The following is a 21,423-nucleotide window of genomic DNA, read 5'->3' on the forward strand; positions in this document are numbered from 1 at the left end:
CTCTAGTGCTCCCACTGACTTCACCATTCTCAATGAATCTTGCATTACCAGTTTCTATAATTCTTGGACTATGATTAGGACAGTAAAACACGTACCCTTTAGATTTCTCAGGGTATCCTAAAAAATACCCACTGATCGTTCGAGAATCTAATTTCTTTTCATGTGGATTATAAATTCTCGCTTCCGCTGGACAACCCCAAACATGCAGGTGTCTTAAGCTAGGTTTCCTGTTAGTCCATAACTCAAAAGGAGTCTTTTGAACAGCTTTACTAGGAACCCTATTCAACAAATAATTAGCGGTTTTGAGAGCATATGACCACAAATTCTTAGGTAGTGTAGAATCTGACATCATACTCCTAATCATATCCATTAACGTCCTATTGCGCCTTTCTGCTACACCATTTTGCTGTGGTGTACCTGGCATTGTGTATTGCGCACATATGCCATGACTTTCGAGGAATTTTGCAAATGGACCTGGACACTGGCCTGACTCATTATATTTACCATAATATTCACCACCTCTATCAGACCTTATGATTTTCACCTTTTTATCTAGTTGCCTCTCAACTTCCTTTACAAACGTCTCAAGGACATTCACAGATTGAGATTTTTCATGAAGCAAATAGACATAACCATAACGGGAAAAATCGTCAATGAAAGTGATGAAATACTTTTCTCCATTAAATGCTGGAGTGTCCATAGGTCCGCAAATATCAGTGTGTATTATTTCAAGAAGCTGGCTGCTTCTAGTGGCTCCTTTCTTATTATGTTTGGTTTGTTTACCTTTAATACAATCCACACATAATTCTAGATCACTAAAGTCCAAATTTGACAAAATTTCATTACTTACTAATCTCATCATTCTTTCTTTGGATATATGACCTAGTCTTTTATGCCACAAGAAAGCAGAATTTTCATTCAACCTGCTACGTTTACATCCAACATTATTTACTACATTCAACAAGGAATTCGCATAAGTGTCATTCAGTTTCAATTTATATAAACCATCAATTAGAATACCAGAACCAACATTATCAGTATTCTTATATAAATCAAAACAACCAGATCCAATCACACATCTAAAACCAGAAATATCCAATTTACTTGCGGAAATAAGGTTTCTAGATAATGAAGGTACATAAAGGGTACTGTATAAGTCTAATACATATCCACTTTCTAGAATTAGACGATAAGTCCCAATGCCTTCAATTGAAGATTTCATTCCGTTTCCCATAAAGAGAAAACGATCTTCATTTGGATTTATGGTTCGGATCGTAAGAAATCCCTGCATATTGTTGGAAACATGAGTTGTAGCACCAGTATCAAGCCACCATGTATTAATAGGAACTTCAACTAAATTTGATTCAAAACATACGAAAGATAGATAACCTGCAAATCAAAAATGAAATAACTATAAGCTCATAACTAACGCGATTCAGATGTAGACATAATAGTATAATATAGCACTCCTTTGGGTAGATACTATCTTATACTTAACATAATTAAATACCAAAACATAAGTAGGTAATAAATATATTCAATTAAATAGAACTGACATCTTTGGATGATCAATATTTATTTAATCAAAATATCTATCAAACCTCATCATGTCAACTAGTTATAGAACAAGACTTTCCTTTGGGTAAGTTCTCAGGTTCTATCATTAGTGACGCCAGTTCTTAATTGGTATTATTATAACTGGCAATTTCTATCAATAATCATTATGTCACTTATGCACTAAATGATTATTCTGATTTTGACCACTTTGGTGATTAACAAAATCATAAATCTCATGTGCATAAATAATTTGTAACACATACCTTATGCAAAACAACATTCTGATTTTGACCACTTTGGTGATTAACAAAATCATATGTGCATAAATAATTTATAATACATACCTTATGCAAAACAATCATTCATAGAGCAATTACTTTTATGCCCAAATTTCAAACAATTATTTTGTACCAGTAAACTTTAATCGTGCAAAGCCAAAACAGTAAATGATGCACGAAAAGACCCTTCTAAACTTCAATCCAAATTATATTGAATATAAGTAATTAGGGTCCATATTTCCAACCAGCAAATGTGACCCTTGGAAACTAATACCCAAATTACAGGTCTTCCAAACAAAGTTCGGCCATAAAGAGGATTCTCCGCGAGCATATTGTAAGGGAAAATGTAATGTATTGTGCCCGTATCAGAGGTGGAGTCCCCAAAGTTAAAAACGGCTGGATATTCACAGCTACTATAACCCATTGCAGGCAGCAATGTCATAATCATAACTATACAAGCGCCACAGCGTTTAAACAAAAGAGAATTCATGATGACTCTGTATCCGACGGTCGGATCACGAATCTTGATTAACAGAAATCCAGGTGCAGTTAATGAGGGCAATGAAATAGTTGTTTTACAACTGGAACTCAAAAGCAACAGTGCCTCACCCCTCCGGAAACTCAAATCCCAATCTCAAAACTATGGAAAGCAATCATAATATCACGCTGGTGATCTTACTGTGCACAACTCACAAAAGCTAGATGTGGATCATGCGTGGTAAGGAAAATTTATGCCCGTCCACTGCATGCATGGCGTGATGTTGAGATCCCACGATAGGAGTCAACCTCTTATCCAATTGAGGAGATATTCAGGAGTTAGATTGGGGTTTATCAAGGGACTGCATCCGAATATACGACAAATGTTTTGAGTATATGTTCAGCCAAAAGATTTAAACGTACCCCATACCAGCTGAAATTTAAGGCGAATAGACGACACGAGAAGGGGAGGGCGGATTCCAATTAATTCCCGTTGGCTTAAGACTTCGATTAATGGAGGACAAAACCAGACGTTATGCAGAATTTGCTTGCGGTGGATTTGTTTCGTGATCATTTCATGAAACCCCCACAATTTCCCGAAGGCTCAATCACATGAGTAAAGCACAGAACAGATCAATTGCAATTATAGGAAATATTCAGTTATTGATTGTGGCTCTGATACCAAATGTAAAATATTCTAATTAACAGCCCAAGATTATCAATACCAAATATTTCACATTCAGAACTTAATATGTTGTTTAAGATGACATACCTTGACTAACAGCGGAAGATGTAATGGCTGCCATCTACTTTGATCTGACTCCTGACTGTTCCTCTTCTTCAGAATTCGGTTTCTCTCCTCTTGCCCTCACTTCCTTTATGTGCTTCTTGATGGAGAAGAATGCAACTCTCGTGTGGGAGAGAGAGGACCCAATTCTTTATATATTATTTAACTCTAATCTGGTACGTCCATCATATACCAATTCAACGCTTAAGATTAATGCTTTAATGCTTTAATGCTTTTAACGCTTTTATCGGGTCACATTAAGATTTAGAAACTGCAGATTTCTAACATCAACCACACAGATTGCTGGAAAATACAACAAAAGCATAAATATTAATTTCTCACACATACGTGATTACTCCTTCAAATCAGCTTTTTAGTCGATCAAAAAAACTTAGGAAACCTCCGCTTGCTGCCCAAAAGAGAATGCACGAATACCAAAAAATTCTCTAACTGAGCTTGTACAGTCTGCTGAAAAACTCAGAAACAGCAGAAAACTGCTGTAGGACCTGCAAGACAGCTTGTATGGTTTGTCTGTACGACTCTGAAACTGTACAGATCACTGTCTCGCATTGTGTGTTGCCGGATAATGTCTTTTCCTTGACTGCCTGCTCTCTCTCTCTCACACACACAACTGCTCAAGTGCGTGTAATAGCCTCTACCTTGCCTTATCTTTATATTTTATGGTTTTCCCTAAATAATATTGTTAGGGCTAGGGAGTGGTGTCTTTGGTGATGTAGGAAGAGTAATCCTTCAAAAAATTATGGTCGTGGGAGGATATGAAATAGGATGGAAATGGAAATGGGATAAAGACCAGATAGGAAAATTCAACTGGGGCTTTGAACTGTCAATTGTCACACAAGGAGTGCCCTAACAGTACACTCTATTCCTGTTCTACTCCATGTAGGCCCATAATCAATATTGTTGAGGTGAATGCTGCTGTCCATTTTGGCCAGCTTGCTGAGTGATTATGCAAAAAGGTACGATGTTATCAAGATCATTTTCTGCTCAAGTTCCTGCAAGTCATCAGTTGCGTAATTTTGGATTCGTTTTCACTTCCCGTGATGCATCATTACCACATGGTAAGGATTTTCCTCCATCAAAGTGCAGAAGAAAAACAATATAAACAGTAGTGGTCGCACCCAAAAACAAAATGAGAGCCATTTCATGAACGCACTCTTCATGCTGCAGCAATCTGAATAGTTTATGTGCTGCGTAATAAAATGTGGTATGAAGTATATTGAGATAGGGAAAACACCAAGTAGAGGGTTGATTAACTTGTAAATTAGGTATATGGTTTACCGCCTGTCCGAAAGAACAAGTCAAGGAAACAAAATAATAACGCTTAAGAAGAAAAATTGACGCATTGTTATAGTTACAATGGTTGGTCGCATCAATTAAGTTCACTTTATGATAGTAGATTGAATGAAAAGATAGAGAAGAAAATTGACCGTAATGAAACATTGATCCTGTCTCCATTAGTTAGAGTAATAGAGTGGATATATCACTACTTGGTAGTTTATGTGATAGTTGGTTCTTGAGAAAGGAATTACTCTGAGTGTAACAAATTAAATCAAATATTGATGGAAAATAAATTTAATTCAGCTGTATAGTGATAGATCAAGCACCATCAATATTGAGGAGCCAAGGCACGTAAGATTTCAAATATACCAGTTGATATTGAGTTGAAAAGAATTGAAATTTACGCTGATTTTCATTTGTTATGCAAAGACCTTTTAATTTCTATTCACATCTAAAATGTCTGTGTATTGTTCTTATATTGTTGTCTCTACTGCATTTGTTTTTTCCAGATCTATCATGGGCTGAGAGGGATCAAATCCCTCAAGGTGCACCTTAAATGATTTGATCCATCTTGGTGCATGATAGATCCAGAGATAAGATGGATTTCCATGTGATAGTTGGCTCTTGAGAATGGGAATTACCTGTAACAAATGTTATCACATTGGTGGAAAATAAATTTGATTTGGCTGTACAGTGATAGACCAAGCACCATCAATATTTAGGAGCCAATGCATGCATGCATGCATTCAAATATACCAGTTGATATGGAGTTGAAAAGAATTTAAATTAACGTCGATTTTCATTTGTTATGGAAAGACCTGTTAATTCTATTTGCAAGTCTAATACACCCTTGTATTGTTCTTATAGTGTTGTCTCTACTGCATCTGTTTTTTCCTCTAGTTCTTTCATTATGATAGTCTCTGTTACAGTTTAGTTCAAGTATGCCGTCTGAAACTAATAGTTTTGCTCCCTTTTCAGAAAGGTCTCATTGCTTACATGAAAAGATATGCTTGGAAAAATGCAAGGACTGAAGATTTATGGGCCGTCCTTTCAGAAGTGTCAGGAGAGTCTGTGAATGAGCTAATGGACTCCTGGACAAAGCAAAAGGGATATCCAGTGGTTTCTGCTAAGCTCAAGGGGGACAAATTGGAGTTAGACCAGGTTGGCTTTATTGAGTTTTAGAGTTTTGAAGATTTTGGTCATCATCTCTATATCAAATGTATATGCCTTTCTGTTTGTTTGTGGGGTCTTAATCATTTTCCAAATACCATCTCAACAAAGTGACATTAGTGAAACGTTTACACTAGAATGAGGTAATTTAGGATTTATTTGTCTAAGTTTCTGATGAAATGGCTTAGCATTTTCATCCTTTAAGGGAATGGTATGTTCCATAACATCTTCCCTATAGCCTTTTAATTCATTGTAAGAAAAAGCAAAAACATCCCTATACTCGTGAAGTAAATTTATTAATTTCTTTCTTTCATCTTCATTAGTACCTTTACCAATTTTAATAATTCTAGGATCTTTAGATGTACCAATGTTTGCTTCAACAAACTCTCTAGGATCAATTTTACTTTCCTCTTTCTTCTTAACAGCATCATGCTAATCAAAGTGTTGCTGAAGAGCAACAACATTCGGAGGAGTAGGATTTAAAATATCTTCATCGATATCAGGTCCATCCTCATAATCTACTTGAAAACCCCGAAACTCATCCAAATTGTCTAAGAAGCGAATAATCTGTCTTTCATCATCAAAGACCTGCCAATGCTCAGAATTATCTGGGACAGAAGGTCTAAAAAGAATTTCCATCTTAATTTTATCTTCGATTAAATTATCAGATAATTGCGTGGTGGAAGCAACAACAGCTAACTCATCGACCAAACTATTTTGCTCCCTTGGGATAGCTTCAAGGTTAATGGCATCAAAATACTCCATGGTATCCCACACAACATTCCTATAATTTTTTAATCTCTAATTTTTACATGTGAATTTTTTTTTTAATTTGCATGATAACTAAATCTGAATCACCATTGATACTTAGCAATTTAACTTTTAAAGCTTTTGCCAATTCAGTACCCAAAAACAAGGCTTCATATTAAGCCACATTGTTGTTCGCTTCAATTCTAACCGATAGGCAAATTTGAAAATATGACCAAGGGGAGATTTTAAGACAATCCTCGCTCCTTTACCATGCTTAGATGTTGCACCATCAAAATATAAATACCAAACCTTATCTTTTAAATTACTCACTTTTTCTCCAACCTTGGCCTCCAAGGGAATGATAGAATTAGATAGGATAGCATTATTCCCTAGGCTAGGTTGTTCACTTATGATTTCATTGTGGGGACTTTTAGGATCTTCCACATGGATTCTCCTTTCGGGCTCTTTGTTTAACTTAAGATATCTTTGACCATTAGGGGAAGGAATCATAGCATATGACCAGTTCATTTATATGCTTCCTCCTAAATCAGAGGCCCATTTCCTAGAGAACAACATACCCCAAGCATCAAGCACATCAACCACAACTATGTCCATGACAATCATGATATCAGGGTAGACAGACAGATGGACTTGTAAGTCCTTAATCAATCCATGAACTTCAATTTTCTTCGAATCCATGGCACATATGTTATAATACGGCCGAAGCACCAGCGGAAGCACACAAGCGGAAGCACCAGAGTCAAGCATGCAGTTATATAAGCGATAATTGTTCAAAAGCAAAGTAATGAAGAACGCAAAGTGTTCTTTATTATCAGAATCCATACTCTACAAGTATATGGGAGCATCTTGATAGAAAACCTCAGGAGGTTCCTCTTCAGTTACATTTACCTGGGTGCTACTAATACATTCAATAACTTAGTCCTTGGGAGGGGATCTTTACTATTTCAGTGACAAGGACCAAAACTTTAGAGTTATAAACCAACCTCCTATATCAATATTCATTCCAGAAGCTGATCCAAATTTAAGACTTCGAGAATTAACCAGATTATCATTTTGATTTCTACTTTGATAAGTTAACCCCTTGTCTTTAGCGATTTCAAGGACTTGCTCAGGCGAAGGTTTCTCACCATAGAGTTTAACTAAGACATCAGTGTCTTGACCAAAATTATTGGTACTATATGAAGATATGAAAGGTCTGACGGATTGACTATTTCCCTTGACCTCTTCCCAATTTTCTTGCGACAAATGATATTCTTTACCAACCACATTTATCCGGTTTCTTGTCCCAAGCATTTCATGATGCATGATTCTCTTGATAATAGGACAAGTGGCTTCTTCATGAACCTCATCACATGCTCTATAATAAGGCAGGCACTAGAGGGGATAATTATTTTTTCCATCCTCAAATATTTTATCCATGGTGTCTAAGTATGAGGGACCATGCACTAAACTATTTTTTACATTAGATATTACAATAATTCAACCTCCAAAGGGGGAATACCCATTTGTTATAGACCCTCAAAATAATTACCCAATTTTGCGAGACAATATGACCTTGTAGACCAAGTGATCTATAATAAAATAATTTAGCCAAATAGCTTAAATTTTTACCAAACCACTTTTACAAAGACTCGATATAACAATAGGATTCACCTAAGACTTTGTCAATAAATTCCACCCTAGCTTTGGGGTTCAAGCTTGATGAAATACTTTGCCGATTATTCGTGTTTAGAAACACACATAATTCGGTGAGGTTAAAAAACCTCCTAGGATGAAATTCCTCGCCAAAATCAGAGGCTTGCCTAGGTTGTTACATAATTAAACAATCATACGAGCATCATTTACATTACAATTTGCAGAAATTGGGTTTACAATGACATGACAGGTAGTTGGCTGATGATTTAGATTGCTAAAATTTTTTGTACAATGCTTCCTTGGACTTGTGACAAAATAGTTGCAACATCTGGTTCCATATGGGGACATGCTGCTTCAATGAAGTGATGCGAGAATCCAGAATCCTGTATCCAAGAAAACATAAGTCCATCAAATAGATATTTGCTCATAATCAAAATCATCATGCATATATAGAATATCTACTCGAATAGAAAAATCTACTCTAACAAATTGAAAAGGAAACTAGCTAATGACATAAATGAAAGGGAGTCGGTTAGAGATACTATACAAAGGATGCCCCTTGGCATCAGATGTCATCAATATAGTGCATATTGAGCATTTGCTGACTTTCAAGCAGGTCTGTGGGTTGCTTCTCAGACGTGCCATGTTGAATTTTGAAGATCATGGTACTTTGACTTGCCCATATATTGAGCTGCTCTCGACCATTAGATGCATCAAACCTCTTCATTCTTTTTTGTCTTACTTTTGTTTTCGATAGGCTGTGCTGCTAATAATAGGACCAATGTAGATTTTCTGTCTTGATTTGAAGAATGCTTGGATGAAGAATTTGAGGTATGCCCAATCTTATTCTGACTATACTTTGTCAAAGGTGACACATAAGCTTGATGTTTCTCAATTTCTTTTTCAACCATGCCACTTCTAGTTAACTTGTCTTCAATGGGGAAAGTGACCTCCTCGCAATGTGTTAAAATTGGAAACTAGGGCCAAACTCCATGTGGGTCACCTTATTCATGGCTGATAATATTTTTCCTAAATTCCTCTCGTCGAGAGGTGTAGGATTGATCTAAAGATCATCCGATTCCGATAAGTATTTATGGAGATATGAATTTATTTTGATTATTGACAAATTATCAAAGTCGGCCAGCAACTTATGTAGGCTCAGACGCCCAACAGACACATCTATTCACCTTCAACGTTTGGATATAAATACAAGACTCCTCCTCATTTGGTCACTCACTTCTCATCATATCTCTTCTCTCTCCTGTGCAAAAAGGCTCTCTCTCTCACCCGAGCCAAAATAGGTCGTTCGAAGTCTTGGACTGGTGCACAGCGAAGTCTTGGACTGATGCACGGCGAAGTCTTGGACTAGTGGACGGCGAAGTCTTGGATTGGTGGACGGCGAAGTCTTGGATTGATGTGCGGTGAAGTCTTGGACTGGTGCACGACGAAGTCTTGGACTGGTGCACGGTGAACGACTCACCAGTGGAGACTTGACGAGTTCAGTCTAGGGTTTGCTGCCCTAGTTTAGGGCTGATCTAGGGTTTGCTACTGCTGATGTAAATCAGATCTTTGTACTATTTCTCTTTGTTGAATTATTGAAGATAAAAGAAGATTTGATCAAAGGGTTTCCCCATATTGGGGTTTCTCCCTAGCTAGCCGCCACATCTTGTGTCTCTTGTCTTGGCTTGTTTTCCGTTGAGCATTTAAATGTTCTATCTACACTTTACTTAATGTACATGTGATTGCTAATCTGTGGATAATAATAAGAAAGATAAGTAAACTGCTCTAAGCATAAAACATACCATAACTTAATATGGTATTAGAGCTGAGGTGAAGACAAAGCCCAAGCAAGAGCAAGAGCAATCACCAAAGAAAAGGTTGGCAAGGCTATCTGAAAGAAATCATGGGGTCCTCAACACACTTCCCTGCTGAAGACAAACTCCGTGAGAAGTCTGACTATCACAGATGGAAGATGTCTCTCGATCTAACATTAGAAGAACAGGAAGTGTTAGACCATGTGAGAGGCGGAATTGTTGAGTCTCCATCAAATTCATCCGTTGCTACTAAGAACAAATGGACCAAGGGAAAAGTCAAAGCAAAGAAGATCATCTGGGACTCTATTGACAAACACTTGGTGGCTTATGTTTCTGAGCTGAACACCTCCAAGGAAATCTACAATAGACTGGTGAGTTTATTTAAAGTTAATGATGCAAATCAAGTCTTGTTTCTTAGAAATAAGCTGAAGGAAATTAAGAAGGGCAAAGATGAGAGTATGCAAGCATACTTCTTAAGAATCACCGAGATCAAGAACGATCTCATATCTATTGGGGAAGTAATCCCTGACAAGGAAATGAGACTCACCACTCTTGGAGGACTACCATCTGAATGGTATATATTCAGGACTACTCTTCTCAACAATAACGTAATTCCTGGATTTGAGGAATTAATGGCCAGATGCATTCAAGAAGAAACAAGGATGGAAGAGCAAGAAATACCCATGCTTAAAGGTCATCCCTCTGCCTTTTCTTCTCATACTAAAAGAAGAAACAATTCCAGGGCTAAATTCAAAGGAAAGCCTAGACCAAAGGGTGGAAGAAAAGGACGATGTTACAATTGCAATAAAACAGGTCACTATGCAAGGGAGTGCCCTGATAAAAGGGACTCACACTGGGACGATGATCAAAATCCCTCTCAAAGCAATCAAAGGAATGGCAAGTCAAATGGCAGAGGTAAAAGAAGTGTCGAAAATCAAGGAAGAGGACAACCATTCAAGAAGGCAAGAAATTCCAGGTATGAATCTAACACTGTTGACAATAAGCAAGATGAATATTATCTACTAGTTGCTCTTTCTACTACTGCTCCCCCGGACTCGCTGGGAAATTGGCTTATTGATAGTGGTGTCTCAAGGCACTTCATTGGTTACAAAGAAGCTCTCTATAATCTAGTAGAGAAAGAAACCAATCTGGAAATTGTTCTTGGGGACAATTCAGAATATCCCGTGAAAGGCGTAGGAAATGTCACTCTTCAACTAAATCAGGGTAATACCATCCACTTACAAGATGTATTATATGTACCTGATCTCAAAAGAACCTGGTGTCCATTTCGTCAATGGAAGACAAAGGCTACAAGGTGGCTTTCAGCGATGGCAAGGTACGTGTATGGAAAAAGAACTTTAAAGATTCTTTTACTCTTGGGTTTCGAGTTGATTCATTATATCAGGTCGAAGGAAGTCCGTTGGGTGTCATGACTTGTGACACATCTCTTTAGTCCGAATTATGGCATCGGAGGTTTTCTCACCTTCATTATAAAGCTCTACCTGATGTAAGAAAAATGGTAAGTGGGATGCCCGAGTTCAGATTGGAGCAAGAAGGTGTATGTCTAGGATGTGTCGAAGGGAAGCTCAAAAGGGGACCATTCCCCTCAAGCCAAAGCAAGACCTCCGATATATTGCAGTTGGTTCACCCAGACATATCCGGTATGATGCCTGTGAACTCTTTGGGAGGATATTTATATTACCTCACTTTTATAGATGATTATTCTCGCAAGACTTGGATATATTTCTTGAAAAAGAAGGATGAAGTGTTCTCCTAGTTTCGACACTTCAAACCCTTGATCGAGAATCAAACCGAAAAGAAGATCAAGACCCTAAGGACTGATAATGGGACTAAATATGAATCTAATGAGTTTCATGACTTTTGCAAAGAGGCTGGCATTAAGAGGGAGACCACTACACCCTATACTTCTGAACAGAATGGTGTGGCAGAAAGGAAGAACCGTACGATTGTGGAAGCTGTCTGTTCTATGCTCCATGATCAAAGACTTCCAAAGTTTCTATGGGCCGAAGCTGCGAACGCCGTTGTATATGTACAAAACTGATGCCCTCATCAAGCATTGGGTTCCAAAACTCCTGAAGAAATGTTCACCAGTAAGAAGCCTGACGTATCTCATTTTAGATTTTTTGGAAGCCCGGTATATTTTCATGTGCCGAAAGAGAAAATGAATAAATTGGGTGCATCTAGAAAGAAAGGAATCTTTGTGGGTTATAGTGAAAATACTAAGGGCTATAGAATCTATGTAGCTGGTCAAAGGGAAGTCAAGATTAGTCATGATGTCATCTTTGACGAAGATATGGCCCTTAGCAAGGTGGACAATCTTTCTACTTTGAGGGACAGTCAAGAAGCTGACACTAGGGAACCAAAAGAAAAAGAAGAGGAGACAATGCCCAATGTGGAAGAGCCCCTGGATCCTATTGATCGTCCTCCGCTTGAGCCCTCCTCTTCAATGAAGAGGCCTTCATGGCTTAGGGGGCCACTTGATGATGCTAAAGGACACACAACACCTCGAGGAACCTTCCGTGAAAGTAAGAAACCAAACAGGTATCAGGGATACCTGACCATCATGAGCACGATCATCCAAAATGAGCCTTCATCATTCACAGATGTCATCAAGCATCAAGTATGGAAGGATGCTATGACCGAAGAATATGAGTCTATTATGAAGAACGATGTCTGGGATGTAGTCCCCAGACCCCAGGACAAGGCAGTTGTCACTTCAAAATGGCTTTACAAGATAAAGCATGCAGTTGATGGAAGTGCGGAAAAGTATAAGGCTCGTTTTGTCGCTCGTGGCTTCTCCTAGAAGGAAGGTATAGACTATGACAAGATATTTGCACCTGTTGCCTGATATACCACCATCCGCTCGATCATAGCCCTTGCTGCTTCACAAGGATGGAACCTACATCAGATGGATGTCAAGATTGCGTTCTTACATGGTTCGATCAAAGAAGAGGTCTATGTGGAGCAACCCGAAGGATTTGAGATTCATGATCGAGAATCTCATGTGTGCAGGTTGAAGAAGGCCCTCTATGGGCTAAAGCAAGCAGCTCGAGCATGGTATGAGAGGATTGATAGCTACTTGATGACGCTGGGATTGACTGGGAGTGAAGCCAACCCCAAACTTTACTTTAAGGTTATTGATGACAAGCCTCTCATACTGGTGCTATGTGTTGATGACCTCTTTCTAATAGGTGCAGACCCTCTCATTCACGAATGTAAGAGGGAGCTAGCTTTTGAGTTTGAGATGAAAGACCTAGGACTTATGCACTATTTCCTAGGACTGGAAGTCTGGCAGAAACCAGGGGAGATTTTCCTATCTCAAGGAAAATTTGTGGTGAAGATATTGGAGAGATTCGGCATGGTGGACTGCAAGCCCGTAACCACCCCGATGGAGCTTAACTTCAAGAAATTAAGCGGTAGTGCTGCTGGATATGTTTTATGAAATACCACCGAGTATCGTCAACTCATCGGAGCATTGATGTTCCTAGTGAACTCTTGTCTAGATATATGCTTTGCAGTCAACACATGGTTGAACCTCACCACATACATTGGATTGGTCCCAAGAATCTGCTGGGATATCTTCATGGCACAATTACTTATGGGTTAAGATACACTACCAGAAATGTGAGACTACTTGGATATACTGATGTTGATTGGGCAGGCAATGTGGTGGACCATAAGAGCACTTCCAAGTGCTGTTTCTCCTTGGGATCTGCTTCGATATCCTGGATGAGCAGGAAGCAGAAGTTTGTGGCTTTGAGCACTGTCGAGGTAGAGTACATTGCTGCTAGCATGGCCTCCTGTGAGGCAGTCTGGTTACAAAAGCTCTTCAGTGAGCTGTTTGGATTTACATTGGATACCACCATGATCCTATGTGACAACCAGAGCAAGATTCGTTTATCAGAGAATCCCGTATTCCATGATCACTCCAAGCATATCGATATCAAGTACCACTATATTCGTGACATGGTGCAGTGGGGAGCTATAAGGCTCCAACATATCGGTACAGATGAACAGGTCGCCGACATTTTGACAAAGCCCCTAGGAAAGGTCAAATTTCTGACTTTCCAAGAATGACTTGGAGTCGTTTAGAGACCCTCTTTTGAGGGTCAAGTATGATGTACTGAGCTTTTGGGAGCTCCAAGGGGGCGGGGTACTTCTTGGAGCAACATATGACCATAGGGTAACTCACCATCCCCTGTTGGTGCACTTTGTACATAGTAAAAGGTTCAACCTTCCCTTGACACCCCGTGGTGACTATGGAACAGGATGATTAGTTCTCCTGTGGTCCAGGATGATTCGTTCTCCATGGCGATTGTGGAACAAGATGATTCGTTCTCCGGTAGGCCGAGATGATTTGTTCTCCATGGCATCAATTGGACAGGATGATTAGTTCTCCGTGGCATCCACTGGACAGGATGATTCATTCTCCTGTGGACAGGATGATTAGTTCTCATGTCGAGGCATCCTACCCATGCAGTCTGGGACTCATGGGAAGTACCTCTCATCTGATCAATGAGCAGGGAAATGAGGATAGGGACCATAGTAGTTCTATCGATGGACGCATCGTTGTATCTACCATACTCCCTATGCTAGGATGACCTCCATTGATCTGGGATCAATGATACTGGTCTGGGACCAGTGAGAGTGGTACACCCTCTGAAACTGACTTCGAGTCAGTAGAGGACTGCTCTGGGACTAGTGAAAGTGGTACACACTCCATATTGACTTTGAGTCAGTGGAGGATGGTATGAGACATCCTCGATCACTTCTTCCTCATAGTTCGAGCAGAGCAAAACAAAACAAAACAGAGCAGAGCAGAGTAGGGGTCAAGCTGTACAAGGCAGTGCATTTGATGGATGAATAGTAGCGACGGTCAGACGAATTGCAGATGGAGTTCTCCCTAGTTGAGAGGGAGTGTTAAAATTGGCAACTAGGGCCAAACTCCATGTGGGTCACCTTATTCATGGCTGATAATATTTTTCCTAGATTCCTCTCGTCGAGAGGGGTAGGATTGATCTAAAGATCATCTGATTCCGATAAGTATTTATGGAGATATGAATTTATTTTGATTATTGACAAATTATCAAAGTCGGCCAGCAATTTATGTAGGTTCAGACGCCCAACAGACACATCTATTCACCTTCAACATTTGGATATAAATACAGGATGACTCCTCCTCATTTGGACACTCACTTCTCATCATATCTCTTCTCTCTCCTGCGCAGAAAGGCTCTCTCTTTCACCCGAGCCAAAACAGGTCGTTCGAAGTCTTGGATTGGTGCACGGCGAAGTCTTGGACTGATGCGCGACGAAGTCTTGAACTAGTGCACAGCGAAGTCTTGGATTGATGCGTGGCGAAGTCTTGGACTGGTGCATGGCGAAGTCTTGGACTGGTGCACGGTGAAAGATTCACCGGTGGAGACTTGACGAGTTCAGTCTAGGGTTTGCTGCCCTAGTTTAGGGTTGATATAGGGTTTGCTGCTGCTGATATAAATCAGATCTTTGTACTATTTCTCTTTGCTGAATTATTGAAGATAAAAGAATATTTGATCAAAGGGTTTCCCCATATTGGGGTTTGTCCCTAGCTAGCCACCACATCTTGTGTCTCTTGTCTTGGCTTGTTTTCTGTTGATCGTTTAAATGTTCTATCTGCACTTTACTTAATGTACATGTGATTGCTAATCTGTGGATAATAATAAGAAAGATAAGTAAACTGCTCTAAGCATAGAACATACCATACCTTAACACAATGAGATGAGAATTGCTCTGGTGGACTGGGAGGCTTATGATCTGTCAAAAGTTCTTTGTTTCTTCCATCATCTGATCTATGCTAATAGTCCTGCTCTTGTGACCTTTCCATCTCTTGTTTCTTACTCTGAAGAGTGATCTGTTCAATTTTCATGGCATTCATTTGATTAGAATGCTCAACTTTCATAGCACTGATTTCCTTGGCATGGTTTTCTCACATGGTCAACAACTTATTCTGAAGACATATCCGACCAACTTCCATATCATTTATTACTTTGACATGATTTTCCTCCATAGTGATCAAGTGGTCTTGCATGGTGGTCATCTGATTAGAATGATTAATTTCCATGATTTTCAGTTCTTTAGCATGTTATTCTTCTATGGCTAATAACCTGTTCTGAACACTGACTTCCCTGACTTGCATAAAGCTCATTTCTTTCTTATGATTTTCCTTTATGGTGCTCAGCCCCTCAACATGCTTTTTGGTAATGAACAAATTTCGTTCTTCAGGTTAAATACTCCGGAAGACTTGGAATATGTAGATCTCCATTGAGAGACAAGAATATATATATTAAAATGTATGAATGAGAATGATAATACAAATGAGAATGAGGGCCTGCTTATATACCCTAAGCAGGTGCCCTTTGATGAATGGTCATGTCTCTAAGACATGCCTTTTCATTACTAAGTAACTAACCATTAGAAAATAATCTATCATTTTTATATGAATTCTATTCATAACATTGCCTCTCTCTTCAAGAAGCTTTGTCCTCAAAGCTTACTGATAATATCTTCTCGTTTATAAACTTTGATCTTTGTTGATACAAGATGATATGATGCTCTGAGTGATAACAAAATTGTCGTATCGAGAACGGATTGGACCACGCTAGATTAATCTTCTGTGGAATCTTTGATCTCTGAAAATTTGTTATGAATATTTATTGTAGGACTGGATTATGCAAACTTCAGTATTCTTGGGAAGATAAGTTTGTCGTTTATATTTCAAGTGATACTGGTACACAGATTGATTGGAAAGTCTGCTCTTGTGAATTAGATGTCGATAAATAGCTCTTCTAGTTGGACTTTCCCTTATCATGGTAGTGGTTATTTCCTGATTTCCTTCAGGCATTGTTGTTGTTGAGTTGGCTACCGAATCATCGTTTGGAATGTCCATCGTTTGAACTGCAATTTCTGAATATGTTTTAACTTCTTTTAGTTTCTCATCCTCTTGAGTTGTGATATTAACTGGATCAGTATTTATTCCTTTATCTTCAACTTGGACTGAGGACTTCGACACTTCTTTCGTGATAAGTTCTTCTAACTTGTTTACCAATGATTTCCTATCATCCTTAAGTTTCTTAATTTGAGTGAGTAGACTTCGATTATGGTTTCTTCAAACACGATTTTTCCTTATTTTTGTTGGATATGACTTCTTCAAGATCTTTTTGCTTCTTTGATATTGTTTCTTGATTCTCTTGAAACATTAGTTTCGAAATATCCTTAAGGTCTTTTGCTAAAGGCATTATCAGTTTTGATTTCGTTGTCATGTCTTGGAACATGACCATCTTATTCTTATAAGGGAACATCAAGAATTTGTTTTCTTTGTTTAGAATGAATGTACCTAATTTTTTGAACAAGGGTTAACTGAGAATTATGTCAACCTCTTTGTCAAGCGTAGTTACGACACAAAATTGAGATTATGTATTCATAATGATCAATTGTCACTTGTAAACCATTAATTTAGTATTCTTTTTTGCCAATTTTTTTTATTTTCTTTAACCTATGCTTGATTTTAGAATTAATAGTTGGTTTGCTAAATTAACATTGACGTAATTTTCCTCGACACTTGTGCTGATAGCGATAATAATCTCCTTCCCTTGGGTATTCCCTTTTAATATAAGCGATCTACAATTTGCAATTGAAAGACCATTATAGGAAAAAATTCCTTCCTTCAACTCTGGATTATAATCCATTTTCTTCAACCTGAGGGTTTTAAAGGTACCCTTCTTAAGAGAACTTTCAATTTATTTTTTCGTTTTTCTTTTTAAATTTCCCTTAATATTGTTACTCCTTGTTATGTGGAATATTAAAATCTTGATGGTATATATATATATATATATATATATATATATATATATACATATATATATATATATATGCATATATATATATATATATATATATATACCTTTTTTTTAATACCTTTTTGTTTCTAATTCACCTTTAATAATTTATACTTTGAATAAATAACTTGTAAAAGATAAGCACGCTTTAATAATCCTTCTTCACTTTTTATTTTCTTCTTCAATATTTGATCACTTCTTTGTAATCAATTTTTATTCATACCATAAATCTTTTATTTGAGTCACGACTTTGGATAATTCTACTGTCACTATTCGATAGAAATAGGGCTAATGGGTTGCGACTCTTCCACCACAGTACCTGGTAATAATTTTAAAAAAATGTTTTTTCTCTACTGTTTTGACTCGAAATATCGCAATTCTAGGGCGGTGGAGCAGGCAGTAGTTACAACACTACAATGGCGGCTACAGATAGACAACAAGGTCGAGGTGGTAACAGGGTTGGAGGAAGTGGTGTAGTTGGTCAGTGACAATAGACAATCACTGTGACGTCAGATGACTGGTGGTTGTGCAGTTGTTGTTATCGGGGAGGCTATGAAAGCGTCGATGGAGGAGATTTACAATAGCGCTGTAGACTAGAACAGACAAAAAAAAAGATTTAAAAAAAACATCATATAAAAAAGATTATTAAAAAAATTTATTTACTAAAAAAAGAATATACGTAGAGAGAAAAGAGAGGAAATAAAAGAGAAAGAAGTAACAAAAAAAAAAAAACTATATAACAAAAATACATATGTATAAAAAAATAAAAAATTGTCATAGTACATGCATGTGTTGTTCGCATCTTGACACACTGTTGATGGCCTCAACCTCACCATTGTTGTCATCGGTCGTCACCTGTGAAAACCACACACCATCGTATGCTTGAGACCATTTGTCTTTGCCACCAGCCTCAAGTTGTTTTCCACTCCTCAAGCCGCCTTTAGCCCTCGAGCCAGTCGCAACCTCATTCCACGTCGCTGCATGCAGGTTTTCCACCTCTGCTACAAGCAGTTTGCCGCCACTGCCAAATTGAAACCGCCTTCGAGCCTTCTTGCACCGCTCGACCACCGTTCGCATCCTTCTAAACCTCCGACATCCAAACAACGTAGCCGCAACCATGATTTCATCCTCCGAACCATGCTACAACTATAGTTTTAAAAACCGTTCGACTTGAACAGAAAGCAGTCAAACCGATCGGTTCATTGGGAGACCAGGTCAAACCGGCAAAAAAACCTCGTTGAAGGGTCCATTTCGCCTAAATTTCACAAAAACCAAACCTAACCGACCGATTTATGATGGAACTAGCCAGTTTATAGTCAAACTGACCGGTTTATTGCCAGGGTAGCTATAGACCCCACACAATGCAGTTTTGTGAGTTTTGAAGCTGTTTTCAGAGAAATTTGGTGTTGTTTTCCTCCAAAAATAGTCCCTCCAAGAAAAACATGCCTACCCTCTCATTTGCATGACACATCTCAACCCTAGCAATGTTGGCAATTAATGGTAATGTTAAATTCTTAAAGTAAAAGTATCCTTTTACTTAAATTTTTAACATTACCATGAAATGACTCAGGATGTTTGAGAGTGGTTTCGACCTCATTGGAATGGTTTTCAAGCTTTCATGGTTTGGGGGTTTGCAATGTTTCCATTTGATTCTATCATGTGTGAGGGTATGGGATGGACATTTGAGCAAGAGCATGAAGCCCTTTAAGAACCTTGATGTTCGTGCCATTTATTGTTGAACTTTGTTGATGCTGGTGGTATTGATTGTTGAACTCCTCTACAATGCCTTAACAAGAATGTACCCTTCACTCAAAGGAAAACAATTGGTTAGGCATGCTAATCTTTTTCTACCACATTATAAGGTTGACGAGATGAACCCTTCACTCAATCCAAAATCATTGGTTAGGCATGTTAAACCTTTTCAATTTCCATCATGTTATAAGGTTGAGAAATCCAAGTCTGAAGACTTTGAGCTAAATGATGTTTATGTATCTCTTGTTGATGATCCCCTTTCTAGTCACTGAATCAATGATGAGTTTCATGAGTGACCATGTTGATCAGTGATTTGTAGTTTTGATGTCTATTTTTGCTACTACTACTACTAAAGTGGTAGGGGAGTTTTAGGATTCCTCAAGCTCTGGTAGCTCATGTTGATGATCTCTTGTCTAGTAGTGGTGATGAGTTTGATCACGATGAGGAGTGATCATGTTGTTTTTTTAAACCACATGGTGAATCGGTAATTGCCAGGCCTAATCTAAGGGAGACCCGGGATCAATCCTCGTAGCTGCCACTATAACAACAAGAGTACATCCAACAACCTGCAAGCCAGATATACTAAATTCTTGTGATTTTGGCAAGAGCCGAGACTCACGCGGGGAGGGGAGTCTACTCCTTGAGAGCACACCATAGCAGGACACTATACTCAATGAGATTTGAACACTGGTCTCGCGGGTTTCACCCAACGAACCCAGGTGTCAAACCACACATCACTGTATGAGGAGTGATCATGTTTTTGATCATTGATATGTAGACTTGTAGTAGGTCAGTGGTCCCATGGCTTAGAGCATTGTTTTCGAACTCTAGAGGCCATTTAAAGCCTCGTTGATTATGTATTTTGTTGCTGATATGTATTGCACTCGGTGCCATTTTGATATATTCACCTTTACATGGTATATAGATGAGCAAACCTTGTGTATTTTGTCTCTATTGATTTGGAATCATGGTTTTAAATCTTAAAAGTAGGTTTATTTATTTATTAAGAACTAATTATTTCATGTATTTTTTTAATTATCTCATAGCCAGGGATCTTGTATCCGTGGGAGCTTTGTTGATGGCTTGAACCATATCATGCCAATAGGGGGAGCGGAGAACTATGTCACAAGGTTCATCGAACTTCAAACTTGAGGTTCGAATTTTGGCGAGCCTTAATTTATTTTTTGAGGTTTGGCAAACTTCATAGCCATTGACCAAGTCCATAGATCAAAACTCATAACCTCAGGTCACAACTCAAGCTTGTAATCTATCCATGCAATTTCTCTGTCCGTGATAGAATTTTTATGTCTGTTGATGTTGATTTCTTACTATTCTATCCTATATTTCATTTTAAATTCAATATATGTATTTATATAGAGAATGTATATGGACGAACCTAATGGCAAATCTCATCCAAACCTCATCAAAAAATTTGAACTCGAACAAAACCTAATCATGGCCGAATCCGAACTCGAACCTGAGCCATGTGACTTAGGCGGAGAACATTCCATTGTATAACACATGCATGGAGAAATTGTGCCACTTTTGCATTGACCCTCTTCCCTACCACCAACATCAAGGAAATTTGCAGTTCCTCCTACATGACTTGCAGTTCCACTAGCGTGACAAGATGCAAATGCGGTGTCTCCAAATCCATATGATGTGTCAGATTGAATCTTTTGTTTTTTACCATGCATTCTTTGTGCAAATGTCTTATATCTTCTCCCTTTGATACCTTAAGGCAAATTGAGATTCCAGTGGTCTTCTCATCATCACCACTCTCCAATACCTCACAAATACGCCTCCTTAGTTGTATGAAACTCATTCCACCTGTGGAAGATTGGGCAAACTTTAACTGAGTTTGCACAAATGAGGAAATCTAGTCCATAAATCCTCTTTGCTTTTGTTATGAATCCTTTCATCACTTCTATCAGTGGAAAGAAGCCTCTTCATTATTTGTTCTTTATTTGTTCAATGTCATACATTTT

At 38.3% G+C, this 21,423-nt stretch overlaps 1 pseudogene across 1 annotated transcript in view; it reads left to right on the forward strand.

The window, feature by feature from the left end:
• Positions 1 to 21,423, forward strand: part of LOC149144269 (aminopeptidase M1-like) — a 133,126-nt pseudogene that overhangs the window by 72,596 nt on the left and 39,107 nt on the right. The window contains exon 10 of the transcript XR_016264057.1: positions 5,377 to 5,559. The product of XR_016264057.1 is annotated as an aminopeptidase M1-like (transcript). The remainder of the gene's footprint in view (positions 1 to 5,376; positions 5,560 to 21,423) is intronic.

The sequence above is a fragment of the Pinus tabuliformis genome, chromosome X (genome assembly GCF_031772625.1).
Source record: "Pinus tabuliformis cultivar Carrire ecotype Pingquan chromosome X, CPIR1, whole genome shotgun sequence".
Taxonomy (NCBI): Eukaryota; Viridiplantae; Streptophyta; class Pinopsida; order Pinales; family Pinaceae; genus Pinus; species Pinus tabuliformis.